The 12,555-nt window shown below is 52.6% G+C and overlaps 1 protein-coding gene across 12 annotated transcripts in view; it reads right to left on the reverse strand.

The window, feature by feature from the left end:
• The window catches only part of FRMPD3 (FERM and PDZ domain containing 3), a 121,958-nt gene that overhangs the window by 65,922 nt on the left and 43,481 nt on the right, over positions 1-12,555 (reverse strand). For 5 of the 12 annotated variants that reach the window (XM_032474867.1, XM_032474878.1, XM_032474862.1 and 2 more), the window contains one exon: positions 6,356-6,471. The exons of 1 other annotated variant lie outside the window; for it this stretch is intronic. The gene's annotated coding sequence lies outside the window, so the exon portion shown is untranslated. Of the gene's footprint in view, positions 1-6,355; positions 6,525-12,555 lie in introns of those variants that run through there. 6 more of the 12 variants (XM_032474874.1, XM_032474872.1, XM_032474870.1 and 3 more) reach the window with 3 other exon arrangements.

Genomic DNA, 12,555 nt, shown 5'->3' on the forward strand with positions numbered 1-12,555 from the left:
AGGGCTCCCTCCAGCGCTTTCCTCCCCCTTTCCCTCCAGGTCTTCATGGCCCTGAAGCTTCCTCCTCAGCTGAGCCTGGAGAGGCATCTTCTGGAAGACCTTCTGGTGTCTGGATTCATTTTCTGGTAGTCCAAGCAATTGCTTTTCCCAAGAGGGCTGGAATGGAGACACCTGGCACCTGTTCTAGCAGGTCACCGGGGAGCAGGCAGACAGACCAAAGTCATTTGTCCTTCCACAAATACCTGGCAGCCTGGAGTCACCTCACAAAAGACCAACCCCATGATGCTTCTGAGAGGAGGCTGCAGAGGACCCTCTTGGTAGCCGATCCCCTCCACTTCTCCCCTCAAGGGCTACACATACAATAGACTCAGATATCTTGTCTAATATGCCCAGACATGCTCCTAAACCTTCCCTGCTGGGGCTGCCAGCCCGGTGACAGATGTGAGGGCTGTGCCAGATGTGATGCTGATGCCATATGGCACCATGGGTCACAAGGTCTGAAGCTGCTGCCACTGAGCTGTGGCAGAGTTAGTGGGGAGATCCCTGCATTTTAGCCCTCACTCGTCACCAGTAGAGGCAGTGAGGGGGAACTGCAGTGATGAAACATTCACGGGAGCTTGAAGGAGTTGTTCTGTCACTCCAAAGAATCTTGGGCCCCTCAGCCCCCGCACTCCACATCCCACACCAAGCATTCTGAGGGAGGCAGAGACAGACTGACCAAGCCAGAGGGGGAGAGATGAGAAGTGGCGGAGAAGACAGCAGAGCAGGAGATGGGGGCCAGCCAGAGCCAGTAGGGAGGAGAGAGGCGAGGTGAAGCCAAGAAACCCAGACAGAAGCAGAGAACGGAGACAAGAGGCGGGCCCTGGAGACAGTGACAGAGAAAGGACAGGCTTGGAGAAGGCGAGGCTGGCAGAGATCTTTTGCCTGAACTTTTTGGAGGCCTGGTCCATTGCCTGGCCGGCTCTCTAAATGCCCTCAAGCAGCCCCTAGCTCTGCCCTCAGGTTCCCGCTAGGACCACGCGGTAATGAGAGCCTTCTGGAATAGAACTTCCAGCCACTGAGCTCGCTGAGGAAGGGCACTGCTATTCTGCCATCCTGACAGCAGGATGACACCCGCCACATTTCACAGATGGGGATGTGGCGAGTGAGGGGGAAATACGAAATAGCCTCAGGACAAGAACCCAGGACACTGTCCTAACTTGAGCCAATTCCCTAGCCACCAGAGGCTGTCTTTTTCTTGTGAAAGAGAATGAAATCAAGAGGAGAAAACAGGAAGGGGAGAGAATTCCAGAAGGTGGGAGGGAATGGTCATGATGGGAAAAGTGGAGTTGGCAGGGAAGGGAGCGCAGGCCCGAATTCTTCCCCTCAGTGAACACATCTTTCCGAGGCCAGGCTGGGCTGCAGAGCTCTGGCACAGAATGCTAAGCTGGGAGAGGGTCCCTGGCCACCCAGATCACTCTCTCTTCTTGGATTCTAACCTCTAGTCTGCCAAGGGCTGAACTATAAACAAGGCTTGGAGGCCAGGGGGAGCAGGTGTGGACAGGAGCTGCTGGGAACATCCCAACAAGTAGCTGCCTCCAGCAGCCAAAGACCCAGGGCTCAAACAGCGCCCCTCCGGGGGCTGCTTGGCAGGCGCTGGCCGCACGGGGCTCCAGGCAAAGCCTCCTGAAGCCAAATGGGGGCCTACTCAGCGGCTGGCTGTGCCATCTCTTTCCTGTCTGTGAGGCTGCCAGGCATTGATGGCCTAGGCCACCAGCCTGGGACGCCCCCAACCACTGATTCTGCTCAAATAGCTGGAGAATCTCAGAGTTGCCAGGGATCTGGGAAGTTATTTACATCACCCTTGTCCACTCTCTGCTCATTTCCAGAAGCAGCAGGGAAAAGCTTTCTGGACGAAGAGTGCAATTGGGGACTCTAGGAGGGGCCAGATTTGGGCCCGGGGAGGGGGAGGGCACTGAAAATAGGCCCAGAGACAGAAGGGGCAGGGAGGGGCGCTGTGGCAGGAAGCATAAAGGGGACAGCTTGAGTCAGGGGCTGGGGTTCTGGGGGAGGGGATGCTGGGAAGAGGTGGGCTGGGGGAGCAAGCAGCAGGAGCTGACCCAGGGAGACAGTGAGTAAACCTTCTCTTCACTCCCTCTCTCATGTCTGGCTCTGCTGGGGCATCAGGTCCTCTCCCCAGTGCCCCCCCGCCCCACTTGGGAAGCCTGTGAGGAGATGGGCAAGCCAGTTTAGTCATAGCTGGACAGAGAAAGGCACATCCTTCTTGCTGTTTTGCCTAGATGGCCCATTTGCTCCCTCCTTGCCTGAGATGATGCAGGTGGTATCTGAAGCCCAAGAACCATGCCCAGCAAGTGCCGGGCTAACCTTTAGTGAGGGAGCAAGCCCTGGCTTCCCCTCTGGGCACCACCTCCAAGCTGTCCATCGAGTGCATGGTTGGGGGGTGGGATAGGGCAGAAATCAGGTCGAGAAGCAACTTGACAAAAGAGGTTATGTTAGCAGAGGCTTGGTAAATTCATGTCACCCCATCTGGAGGCATCCAGAGATACCAACTATAGCCGCAGGGCAATGAGACACCTTTTATTCTGCCTAATTGCATCTTTCTCTGAGAGGGAGGAAGGAATTCTAAGGTCTTTCCTAAGGAAAAAGGGAAGATCCTATGGAATCAGAACAGAAGTGAGGCTGAACAAAAGCGAAGGGCAAGAGCAGGTGCTGATTTTCTATCTCAGAGGATATGAGTTAGCAGTGAACACTGCACCTCCCCCATGTTGTTAGCTGGGGACCCCTGTCTGTTTCCACAATGTGAGTGGCAGTAAAACGGCAAACCTTAAAGGGCCTGTAGACTTGTCTCTGGTGGAGGTGGGTGTAGTAACGAGATCACACCCTACTCTGCAACCAGGCTTGGGGGAGACAGATCCCTAGGGAATCCCAAGAACTCACAGGCTTCCTACTTGGCGACACAGATTCAATGATGGACCCCAAACTCAATTCAGTAAGGTAGAAAACCAGACCCAGACACTGTAGAAAGAACCAAAAGGAGTAAAGAAAAAAATAAATGTGTATTTTTGGCCTAACCCTCGGTTACCCAGAATGTTCTATTAACCAGGAAAGTCTTTCCCCAGGCATTCAGGTTTTGGCATTACAGTGTATTTATATTTTTTCAGTGATTTAAGTCCACAGAACTGGGACTCTTTGTTACGGAATAATGCAAGCTCTGCTCCCACCTGCCTTCTTGTAAGGGGAACAACAGCAGAGTCCCTTGCAAGTCAGGAGCTCCCTCCACCGGCTTTTAGATCATATTCATTCATATGAGCCACAAAGATGTACTGAGCACCTACTCTGTGCCAGGCACAATGCTGGGCACTGAAGATAAACTAGGGCTAACCTCTCCCCTCGGGGAAGTGGCAGTCTGAGGTGGGGGCAGGTATGTCAACAGACAAATATAAAACCATGTGTCCCCTGGCACCACAGGGGGCAGCAGAGGATGCTATGGGAGTACAGGGGAGGGCCATTCCCCCCTCCCCATGACTCCCACCCAAGCTGAAGGTGAACAGGAGCCCAGCAGATGGACGAGGCAGAGAAGGGCATTCCAGGAAAGGAGAAGATTCAGCAAAGAGGGAAACCTCTAGGTATTTAAGCCACTGGCATTAAAAGAAGAAATCATAGAAAAAATTCAGGCAAAACTGAAGCAAATCTTTAAATTCTGGCTACAGGAATGAGGGCAGAGGACAAGTGCTACCCAGTGGCCCCTTTTGTGTGGCCTTCTGAGATGATACACTGCACTCAGAAGAGGCCACAGGGACCACCAGGGACCCAGCCCAGCACTGGGCTACTAGCAACACATCCTCTGCACCACTCAAAAGCTACACAAGGAAGACCCCCTCTTATGGGAGGAGGCAGGAAGGGTGGACTGCTGGCAGGCACACGGAAATTCAGCCATAGTAATGGGCGACCAAAGCCCTGTTATGCCCACATTGAAGAAGGTCCGTGGAAGCCAGCTCTGTGAATAGGTCAGGGCTAAGGGTGGGAAATGACAAACATCCCCACTGCAGGGCCAGATGTGCCCTGGAGGAGTCCCTCCAGACCCGGCCACATTCTGTCCGGCTCACAGGGGCCATCCTGGTGGAAGGAGGGCCAAAAATCAAAAGGCACAGCAATTCTTCTACTCAAGTATCGGCTGCTGTCCCAGCTTTTGAAGTCCTGGCCAAAAGACAAGCCCCCTCTCCCTCCCCAGGAGGTGGGAAAATGGCTTTGCCCAGCATTGCAGATAAGGCTTGAAAAACTTTTAGAAAATAATTCTTACAGAGGTACTCAGATAGAGCCATGATGTCGGATTAACAGCTCCAAGCCAGCAGACCAGACACTTGTCTAATTAATAAAACCTATAAAGCAGAACAACTTATTGATGTTACAGGCACGGCGCTTAGTACAACAACAAAACCCAAATCCATGCAGAATGCTCCGTTTTCTTTAGGAAGTCCTTTCTCCACCAACCTGTACAATCCCTTCTTCAACGAAAATGGCGGAGGGCGGGGGGCTGGGAATGGAGGGAACAGTGCCGAGCTCTGGGCAACTGGCTGGGAAGGCGACGGGGGAACCTCTGCCTCCTGCACAAATCTGCCAAAGGTTAGCTCCAACAGGAACTTTGGAGGCAGAGGATCTGAGCTGGAATCCCAATTCTGTGGCAAGTTACTTAACCTCTTGAGCCTCAGTTCCTTCATCTGTAAAGTGGGGCTCATGATAGCACTTACTTCAAAGTACCTACATGAAGATTAAATATACAAGTGCTCAATCAATAATGGCTATTAGCAACGGCTATTATCATTGTTATGCTTAGGCACCTACCAGTAGGATCTGCTGTCCAGTTACAGCTCACTTGGTTTACTTTCCCCACAGAATGCAATGAGGGTGATTTGAAGATTGGTTCGAATCTCTTTGGACCTTGGGCCCTGACTTCAGATCTATAGAATAAATAAGCTTTGCTGTGGGGAAAACAAACCCTGTATTACTACTTCATTAAAGTCAAGTTCTCATCCTATTTCTAGTAGTTAGCAGAGGGGGTGTGGAAGTAAGACTGGGTAGAAAGCCCAGCTCTGCTGCTCAGGAGCTGTGGGACCTTGGGCTTGCCCACCCCTCAATTTCCACCACCTCAATTTCCTCATCTGTAAAATGAGGATAATAATCAGGATCTATCTCACTGAGTCGAGAAGATTAAATATAATACATCTAAAGCACTTACAACTGTGCCTGGCACACAGAAAGCACTGAGTGAATGCCAGCTACAGTTCTTATTGTACACGAATTCTCATTGCTACCTAAAAAGCTTAGCACAATGTTTGGCACATGGTAATAGTAGCTACTGTGATCATCAGTACTCTCCGTCAAGATGAGTGTCTGGGAGAGGTGGGGGTGAGGAGCAAAAGGGAGATCTGGGTCTTCTCTTAAGAATGAGACTAAGTGACTTAGGATAAACTCACCTTTGTGCTCTAAGACACTGCTCCCTGACACTCGCCACCCCCCTCCTCCCGAATTTTACACAGCTCAGGAAAAAAGAGTGACAGGTATGCACCTGAATATTCCCACCTGCCAAGCTTTCTGTAAGTAATGCACCACCTCGTTGGGCGGTCTTGTTTCTCAGCCCCGCGATGCTTCGTGAACGCCGAGGCCACGCGAAGGCAGACCAGCCAGGGTGCGCCTGGCCCTGGGGAAGCTGAGGCGCTGGGGGGAGGCCGCCCAGAAGGCCCACGCACTTCGGACACCCGGCTCCGGGCTGGGGTAGGGAGGCGGAGCTTAGGGGTGGGGCGGCGGTGGGGAAGGCAGGGCCCGAGTCCCTGGAGGGGTCGCCCCTGCCCACCTCGGGCAGCTGCCTGGCGGCTTCTCGCCCTCTTCTCGCCCTCCTCGCTCCTTCTCTCTCTCCTTCCCCCTTGCCACCCCCACCTCCAGCGGAAAACTTCCCGCTTACGCCGCCACTTTTCCTCGGGCACCCAAACCCTCAGCCCCGCGCATCCTGTCTTTCAATTTCTTCGCAGGTGCCGCCGCCAAGGGGCCTGCGGTGGCCCCACGACTCGAACGGCTCCTTGGGGATTCGGGATGGGGGGTTGGGAGATGGGGGTAGGGATGTCGGCTCCCGACGCGCCAACTCCATCCATCGACTGCGGGCGCCCAGAAGGCGCGCACCCGGGACGGGGGATCCACGCCAGTGCTGCCCCGAGTCTCTGTAAAGGGCCAGCAAGGACCCCAGCACCCGGCTGCTGACCCCCCAACCCCACAGACTCCATCCTCATCGGCTGGGCGCCCCTCTTTCTGGCCCTTTCCCAGGCGATCCCAAACCCGGCGGCTCAGAGCGCGCGGTACTTACTGTCGGGGCCCTCTGCGGCCGGGGCTGGGCGGCTGCCCGGCCCGGGAACCCTCTGGCCGTCTCCCCCTCGCGCTGCCCCCGGCTGTGCCCAGCGCCGACGGTAGCGGCAGCGGCGTCTGTAGGAAGAGAAAGATCGCGCCTGCCTTAGCAACCCAGCCCCTGCTGTGACCAGAATCTTAAAGAAGGAGGCGACTGGCTCAGCCCCAGAGCCTCGGCTGAGCTGAGGTGACGAACTAGCGAGGCAGCTGGTAAACACGGCGTCTGCTGCCTCCCGCCAGCCTGCCCGCCCGCTCCGCAATCCGCCGCGGAGGAACTCCCCCCTCCCCCTCCATCCTGGACTGGCCCCCGCGGGGGAGCCGGGGAGGGGAGGCTCCAAGTACAGTGACGTGCGGGTAATCCAGCTGCTGCTGGGTGAGCACTAAGTGCCGGGCACTGGGCTTTATATCCATTTTCTCATTCCAGCATCCTCCCCATTGTACAGAAATTAAAACTGAGGCTCAGAGGATCAAAGCAAATAGACCCAAATACAGGAGTTGGTAATAAGCGGCGAGATCAAGACTGGAAACCCGAGGGATGGCAAATTCGCTGCTGCCTGCCTCAAAAGTTACTTTGTGCTGCTGCAAAGCAACATTTGAATAGTGGTGTCTCCATCTCCTGTTCCTCTGTTTTCCTGAGAATACTAGGGACAGGTGGCAACTCCATGTCAGTTTGCCGGTGGAGGTGGAGGTATCGGTCCTGGGAGGTAGGATCCTCACTGCAATGCCTAGTGCCAGGGAGCAGCCATCCCTCTGTATCTCGGACACTTCACCTACTACAGGCCAGGACTTGAAGAAGACAGAAAAGGGTCCAGGAGGTAGTCTTGGTCCAGGTGTTATCCAGGAGACAGGCGCTGAGCCCGTGAGATGTGGGTTAGGCTAGAAAGGTCAAAGGTGACAGGTACAGAGCCCTAAACGAGAAAGTAGCCAGTGTTCTCAGATGCCCCTCCCACCGCGGAACCTCAGGGAACCGCTGGTGGAGACACGGGGAGAGAAGGGGCTAGCATGGAGAGGAAATTCTTCCCATGGGACTGATTCTGAGTCCTTCCTTTTACTGGAGTGAGGGCCCACACCACCCACTCCTTTTTAAAGGATGAGTGGAAGGCAGCCTTGTCCAGAGATTGAGCCCCATGGCTTCTCTATGGCAATGACGTCTGTGGAATGTGAAAGATGTCTTGCTCCTTCCTTCCTGGTCAAAATGATGAAATAACACAGTATTCCTGCCCTTCTATTCTTATCGTAAAAAAGAGAGCAGTTTTAGAACCTGTATTCCTCCCCGCCTTGCCCCTGCTTATCCACTCAGTCATTATTTACCAAATACTTATTAGCATCTATTGTGTGTCAGGCACCATTGGTAGGTGTTGGGTACCTTCATAGTTGTGTGGGGTAGTCAACATGGGAGGTGGAAAGCACACAGGTCTGGCAGTTAGGACAGATTTTTTTTTGAGGGGGGAGGTAATTAGGTTTATTTCTTTCTTTCTAGAGGAGGTACTGGGGATTGAACCCAGGACCTTGTCCACGCTAGACATGCACTCTACCACTTGAGCTATATCCTACCCACCCAGGTCTGGCAATTAGGAAACACATTTTAAGTCCTAGTTCTTTGACTAAATAGCTGTGTGACCCTGGATGGGTCATGTATCTTTCGGGACCTCAGTTTTCTTGTTGGTCAAACAGGGATAATAACACCTTTCCATCCTATTTCATGGGGTGTTTCGAGGCTCAATGGAGTTAATGGATGTGAAAGAGCTTTGAAAAGTATAAAGCCACTAGACAAATGTCAGGGATTAGTCTGTCTCCAAGGTGGGAGGGGGCTGCTGGGAACTAAAGCTTAAGAGAAATCCTGGCTGACTGTCCCAAATTGGTTGCACTGAATTCCATCTTCCCCAAATCACTGATTCTGCACTTGGGCAGGAGTCTCTGCTCCGTGAAATATCGTCTTCCGTCAGCAGGGCCCAAGACACCAGGGTTAGTAATGACCTGATCTTAAGCTGGGGAGATTGTTTGGGGAACTTGAGTGGAACCAGTGGGGCAGTTTTGCCTCTGGGTCTCAAATTCCTGGCAACAGCAGCATCCTCCCACTAAATTGAGCCCACCAGGTGTATCTGGGTAGAAACCACTTGAGACCCCCAGAGACAGACCTTCAGCAAGCACAGGGCTCATGTCAGACAGCAGTGGTGGCCTTAAGGGTGGAGGCTCTACCTTTTTGGAGGCCAACGGTTCTGGGTTTAGCCCCACTAACTGGGATCTGCAACAGAACTAGTGGAGCCTTGGGAGGGTCTTCAGTTTGCTCAGTTCACCCCTGCAAGCAACCTCAAACAGACCTATAATTGAAACTATAATACTATGTCTGTTATGCAAACACAGCTACAAGGCAAATTCCCAAATTTCCAGAAGTACTCTCCCCTACCCACAAGTAAACACACACTCTGAGGGAACACAGGGTCTTCCAGGCAAACAATATCCAGACAAATCTGCTAGCCTCCTTCCTTCCTCTCCCCGTTCCCACTGGATTGTCACCCCAAAACCCGTTCCATATAAAAATGCTAGAACCAATGCGTAAAAGGAAGGGCTCTGGGGACCATGGCCAGCCACGTCCGGAGCTGCACTCCACTGCTCCGGAGCCAAACCAGAATGGAAGTCAGGGGCAGCGACAGAAAGGAGCCCGGCCTCAGGCCAGGGGAACTTCAGGTCCCTGGGGGAGGCGCCGAACCGGCAGACTCCACACCCAGCCTCCCTTGGCAGTCTCAAGGCGCCTCTCAACGTCGTCATAGATTCCCTTGTCACATCCATCTCGCTCAGGCTACTCCTCTTAATAAAGTGCCCCTGCGGCCACTCCAGACAGCCCGATGTTATCCTTCGCTTTCCCACCCTTCTCCCAGTGTGGGCCACACAGCAGTGATTCAGGCCTCCTGGGTCACAGTGCAGTCTCCTGGGGAAATGCTTCTTGAGTGTCCAAGTGAGGGTGTGACGAAAGCTTTGTGTGTGGGTGTTATCAAATACTCTCTCCTGGCCCCCTCAGGCCGGCCTGGGCCCTGGATTCAGAGTCTTACCCTGGGTTCCCATGCCTACCTCAGCCTGCATCTTCCTCCCTGGGCCAGCTGCCACTGCTCTCCCCCAGCTATATAGCCCGAGTCCAATTTGCAAAGCCTTTCCTTGGTGATTGTCAATAAATCCTCCATCTATATCCCCCTGAAAGACCAGAAAGCTTCAAGATCCAAGGAATGAATCACCGATGGTGAAATTTCAGGCACAGTGACAGGCAATTGAGGAGACATATTTGATCACATCATGTTTACCTATGTGTAAGGCTGGCCCTGAGGAGATTCTGGCATTTTCCCTCGACTATAATGAAGACTCGGAATAATAGCAAAGAAAGCCATAGAAAATCCACCAGGCTGGGAGGAGGAACATGTTGCTGCTCGTCCCAGCTTTGGCACTAATGAGATGTATGGCCCTATACTTTCCCTTTCTAGCTAGGCCTTGGTTTCCCCATGTGTCAAAAGAGAGCACTGGATTAGCTGATTTCCAGGGACCCTTCCTGTTCTAACATGCCCAGATTATAGGATAGCTGGCACTGAGATGGACTGATGTTCCCTCCAGAGAGGGCCCTGACTCGGTGACATTGGGCAGGGCACTGTGTATGCACGGGAGTTAGAGGGGAGTTAAGGGTTGGCATAGTGGGCATGAGCCTGGCACAGCTATTCAACAATGTAGCCAATGTCTGACCCACCTTTGCTTGGGAGCCAAGAGAATTTGTTCATCGCCCACCCCCACCCCATCTTGCAGCCAGGACCACTCGGGTTCCCAGTGGTAAGTCTCTGCCTGTGAATCCACTCCACCCTCCAAGTCTTATTCCAGCTGCCCCAGGATCAGGACTGACCTTCCACCAGTGGACACTTGTACCACTATCACATGTTCCTGAATGAGTAACTAGTAAATAGCTGCTGCCCCAAACCCCGTGAGCCCTCCAACTGTCTCCATCTCTTCTGGATCCAGCAACTAAAGGTTAATTCCTGGCCCAGTAGGGGCTCTTCCCTCTCCCCAATCAGCCATACAGTATTTTTAATATTTGCCTACTCTAGGGCTCCACTCTGGTCTAACACCCTAGCCCCTCCCCAGGCCATTTCTCTGTGAAGATTTGTCACAGGCTTTCTAAGTTAACCTGTGCCCTACTCCCTGCCTCTGAGTCAGGTGGGTCCTTGTTGTTTCAACAAAGGGAGAAAATGAAGGTGGCAGGGGATGGGGGGCCTGGCTCTGTAGTTAGTAGAAGGCACCCTGGTGACCCTCCGTCTTGCGGTCTGGATCCGGTCGCTAGAGGATGAGACCAAATGTGTTGAAGTTGGAGGGATACTCCTTTCGGCTATCACCCGAACAGGGCATTGACTCTGTGCCCCTCACTGGTTCCCGCGCCTCACCGAGGGCTGCCAGGTGTTACCTGCTCCCCAGGCCCACCTGGCACGCTGGCCGCCATTTCCTTTCCCTCCGTCATGGCTGACCCCTTCTCTTCTGCTCTTAGCCAGAGCAGGCCTCCCTGGCATTGAAAATCCCCTTACTTGGCCCTTGTTTGCCCTCCCTCTCCTCTTCTACTTCCTTGCCCCTGCTAAGGCCTAGCTGTTCCAATGGGTGTTTTGCCCCTGCGGTGCGAATGTTCTGTTCTCGCCGGGCCTGGTATTAATTTGCTCTCGTTTGTGAGCTGCTTTGTTAACGTGCGTGGCCTTTTCTTGATGTGTAGTGCTGCTCCCGCTGCCTCTGTTACCTCCCCACCCACACCTTCCTTAATCTGGTAATAACGGGTCCTTCCCTGTGGAGAGGGGGTTGGGCTTTTTCAAAGCCCTTTCTGGTACATGCTTTAGTAGTTCAGCACATCTTCACAACCACCTGAGGAAATGAAGCGGGTGTGATTCCTGATCCCTGTGGTACCGATGAGGAAACTGGGGCTGAGAGCTGAGAAGACCTGTCTGCCTGGAGAGATACAGTGTGATGACCCAGCAGGCCTAGAACCACAGCTCTCTCCCATAGGACCCCACAGAGATGAATGCTTATGTCATTCATCTTGGACACTGTCCTTTGAGGCCCCAACCAAGTCATCAGAAAAGTGCATGTATGCACACACATCCGGATGCCATTTTGCTTATGAATTTGTGAGGGGTCATAGAAGCTCTGAGGGTCAAGGCCCTGCCTCAGTAGTTTTCAAAAGCTGCCCAGGTGATTCTCTTGTGTTGCCAGGGGCAAGAACCACCGCTTGAAAGGGAGATGTAAGAATAAGAGAGGACAGTGTAAAAGCCTTAGCAGCCAAGGTGGGGCCCAGGTAAGAAGTGAAGGTAGACTGGGATGGGAACGGCGGCCTAGCTTCCCTGCCTCAATTTCCTCCTTTCTGCCTGAAAGAAATCTTTCTGCAGGCTGCCTCTGCCCCTCCCCAGAGCTGGACTGTAAATCAGTCAGCACTGATTTTGCTGTGTGAAGGGATATTAAGAAAAAAATGCATCTCCCTCTCCATATATACACGCTGGCTAATTGCTGGGTAAGCACATCTTTAGCATCTTCTGCTTACAAGGGTGGAGCTGAATTCCCTTGAGTAAGGAATGGGGTCTCTTGCGAGGTGAAGGGTAGAGACTTTCATGTCAATCACCTAGAAAGAGATGCTCCTTAGGTAAGGGACCTTAACTCCTAGGAGTAATAATCATCTGAAGAACTGTCATGTATTAATCACTTATTATGTGACAGACATTTCACTTACATTACCTCGTTAAATCCTCAGACTCCCCCTCTGAAATAGGTTACTAGTATTATCCTTCTTTTACCAATTAGGAAACTGGGGCTCAAGAAGTTACATGACTTACCCAAAGGTCACCCAGCTAGTAAGCAAGTTTGTTTGGCCAGACCAGTGTTTTCAAAAATATTTAAATGTATCGCTAACATTTAAAAATCCTCAGATTTCATATATGGATCAGGATTTCTGACTTCTCTTAAAAAAAATCCTATCTGGCAACCCTGGGCCTGAAAGTCATACCTGACAATAATCAGCTGGTGCTAAGTAGCGGTACCCCTTTTGTATGAGGGATGGTCTCTCCAAGTCACCTCCTTCTGTCCTCTCAACATGGGGCCACGTGTCAGCTGCTGTTTAATATTGTTCTTGTCCTGTTGTGTTGCTGTTTTTATTAA

This window comes from Camelus ferus, chromosome X (genome assembly GCF_009834535.1).
Source record: "Camelus ferus isolate YT-003-E chromosome X, BCGSAC_Cfer_1.0, whole genome shotgun sequence".
NCBI lineage: Eukaryota > Metazoa > Chordata > Mammalia > Artiodactyla > Camelidae > Camelus > Camelus ferus.